Source organism: Mus caroli, chromosome 16 (assembly GCF_900094665.2).
Source record: "Mus caroli chromosome 16, CAROLI_EIJ_v1.1, whole genome shotgun sequence".
NCBI classification, from domain to species: domain Eukaryota; kingdom Metazoa; phylum Chordata; class Mammalia; order Rodentia; family Muridae; genus Mus; species Mus caroli.
In genome coordinates, this window is record NC_034585.1 from 42,090,077 (window position 1) to 42,093,622 (window position 3,546).

The following is a 3,546-nucleotide window of genomic DNA, read 5'->3' on the forward strand; positions in this document are numbered from 1 at the left end:
CTATGGGGGACTTTTGGGATAGCATTGGAAATGTAATTGAGGAAAATATGTAATAAAAATATTAAAAATAAAAAATAAAAAAAGCCAGACTCCAGGAAAAAAAAAAGAAAATATTTCAGAATACTATTTTTGAGAGCCTCAATTCAAAGATGGCAAGAAAATTTAGTTAGAGCAGATATTTTAAAGAGAAGAACTAAGATACCATGTGAAAAGTTACAAATGATTTTTGTTGGAACACTTTGGAAAACAGAGTAGCTCTAGTTTAATACTTGCACTGCAGAGAAATTTATTAAAGAAATTCATATCAAAGTCCAAGTATTAGGTCAATGTCCCATATTTGATTCCATGGTTTTTATAGGAAGATTTTCTGCAATAGAATATGCTACTATATGCCAAGAGATTTAAGACTGCTTGATTTTCCTTCCCATTACTCCACTGCAAGCTTCAGGTATAATCCCACATAGCAAGGCAATCAGTCTTCATTGTAGCAGGTCAGGACTGAGCTTGACCCCCTTTCCTCCTTATTCTTTGTTGTTGTTGTTGTTGGGCACCTCCTCTTGGCACCATGAATGCTTCTTGCTGATCCAGAGACTTTTCTTTGTGAATAACTGGCTCTACCATGGGAAGAGCAGCCCTATAACCTTTGGATGGAGCAGCACCCTTTTTTCCTCTATGACCCCTTCCTGTAGCTCCAACTTGAAACTCTTCATAATCATAGTATAGATCATCATATCCAATATGATAGTTATGGTAACTACAGAAGTGGATGGTCACATAGGATGGAACACAGGGTCTCCAATGGAGGAGCTAGAGAAAGAACCCAAGAATCTGAAGGGGTCTGCAACCCTATAGGTAGAACAACAATATGAACTATCCAGTAACCCTAGAGCTCATGTCTCTAGCTGCATATGCAGCAGAAGATTGCCTAGTTGGCCATCATTGGGAAGAGAGGACCCTAGGTCTTGCAAACTTTATATGCCCTAGTACAGGGGAATGCCAGGGCCAAGAAGTGGGAGTGCTGGGTAGGGGAGCAGGGTGGGCAGAGGGTATAAGATTCCTTTCAGGATAACACTTGAAATGTAAATAAAGAAAATATCTAATAAAAAATAATTTTCATATCCATAATAATCTGGAAGATATCCATAGCAGCCTCTACCTCCATGCTCTTGACCTCTTGTTGGGGAGAGATCATATGAGGAGATCCATAATAGTAGTAATTGTCATACATTTGATTCTTTGCTGCTTGCCTCTGAGCTTTATTCTTTTGTCTTCTGATATAGTGGCTCAGCAAAAACAAGTTCAATATTCTTTTGTCTCCAAGTATTTAGCATTCATTCTTCCATAGCCTTGACAGTTGCACTTCAAAATCACTGAAAGCACAATCCTTTAGCTTCACTTGTTCCAGTTTCTCAAACCAAATAAAATTTTTTTTCAAATTTCTTCTCTTAAATTATTTTCAAGGTAGTATAAAATAGCACTTTTACCTGTGACATAACTTCAGGATCAGGATCATCAAAAGAATCAACCAATTCAACAATCCCAACATCATCCCAGACTTTGATTTTATCACTCACTAACCAACACCTTAACGTGGCAGCTGTTTTGTGGTCTTTATATTGAAGGAAGCAAAAGCCTCTTTTTTTTTCTTATGATCAAGTTGGGAGTAAAAAATGAGGGCCGTGAGACCCTGGGTTGCTTTACTAAATTCTTCAAGAATGTGTCTTGTTTTTACTCTTAAAAACTGAGCCCCCGCGCCCCTGTTGTTGACAACTGAGATGCAGACACCAATGTGCTTTCCAGAATGAATTTTATGATTATTATAGAGTTTAACAGCCTCTTTTGTTTCTTCTTTTGTACAAAAACTAACAAAGACACACCCTCCATTGAGCCCAGTGGGGTTATCCACCATTAAATGAACATCTCATATAGGTCCAGCTTTCTAAAATAATGCAACAGGCCCATCCTCAAACAGATATCTAGGAATCTTCCCCACAAATACCTCAGTGCCAACAGAAAGCTGCTGACCTGAATAAACTGAATCTGATGGTGGTCCCTCATACTTCCTCTGTCCTGTAGTCACATCAAGTGTGTAGCCTGTTCTTCACAAGAGTGATTTAACATTTGCCTCATCTGGTCCTTTACTAGAGTCCACTACTTTGGTCTTTGTTTCTCTCACCACTTACAAGTTTTCGTGACTTCACATAAAAAGGGCACATTTGTTCGGATTGTGAGAGAGATCACTGTCTTTAAAGTGCTGAAGCACTGTCATTGCACTATCTCCACTGAATTATTTTAAAGCTTTGGTAGCTCTTTCATCTAAATCACGATGTGCAACTAGCTCAGCAGTGTAAAATTCATCTAGATTTCCAGCAACTTTTTGTGGCAAGCTAGCATCAAGAAGTGTCTTGTATAAATGGATAAATAATATCCATGGGCTCCTCAGTATGATTTTCATTAACATGTTCTGTAGTCATGTTTCTAGGATTTCTGCAGGCTGTGGTCAAGGAGTCCCATCCTATGGTGTTGGGTGTTGGGGAAGACTTGCTCACTACTCTCTGTCACTAGGACAAGTGGGGGTGTTGTAAAATGAGAGCTGAAGCTCATACTGTTGGTAGTAAACTCCTCATGCAATCTCTTATGTGCACTTGGTCTTGTGAAGACTCTAGGCCCCAGTATAGGGGAATGCCAGGGCCGGGAAGTGGGAGTGAGTGGTTTGGGGAGCTGGGGGAGTGGGAAGGGTATAGGGCATCTTTGGAGAGGAATCTAGGAAAGGAGATAACATTTGAAATGTAAATGAAGAAAACATCTAATAAAAAAAAAGGAAAAAAAGAGCTATCTGTGATTTGACTTGTGCTCTAACAGGAGTGTGATTTTGCCAGGAACATGTAGTTCCTCTGGTTGTGTGATGTTTGGAATTTGGGACTTTTCAGAGGACATAAATGCTAGGGATCTTAGGGTCAGGATGGGTTGTTGTTTGTTTGTTGTTTGTTCTTGACTTGTTTATTATGTAGTCCTGATCAAAGAAGAAAGAAAAAGAGGAAATTAGATAACCTGGTGGTTAAGATCAAACTTGCCCCAAGGAGCTTTATGCTCTTAATAAGCACTAAGTAGCCTAAAGATAACATTGGTTATTTTCTGACTTCTGATTTTACTCAGGGATCTTTTTCACTTCCTCTCTATCAGTTTTTATCTCCTATCTTGTTTTAGGGGGTTGGAAGTGTGGAGAATGGTGGAAGAAAGAAGAAACAACAAAGTAGCAAAAGTCCAGTACAAGTGATGCCAAAATATGAGCTAAGCAGAATGGCAAATTTAATTTCCAGTGCCATAGAGGAAACAGCAAGGGACAAAGGGATAGATATTATTTCCCGAGAAACCAGCAAAAATTTTGTTGTGGCTGCTACAACTAGGATATCCCCTGCTTTGATCCCAGAAAGGATTTTTTTTCTGTTTTCTTCTTCTCCTTCTCCTTCTCCTTCTCCTTCTCCTTCTCCTTCTCCTTCTCCTTCTCCTTCTCCTTCTCCTTCTCCTTCTCCTTCTCCTTCTCCT

The 3,546-nt window shown here is 39.3% G+C and overlaps 1 pseudogene; it reads right to left on the minus strand.

The window, feature by feature from the left end:
* Positions 1-479: 479 nt before the first annotated feature.
* On the minus strand, positions 480-2,474 carry LOC110311891 (annotated as a pseudogene).
* Between the last annotated feature and the right edge of the window lie 1,072 nt (positions 2,475-3,546).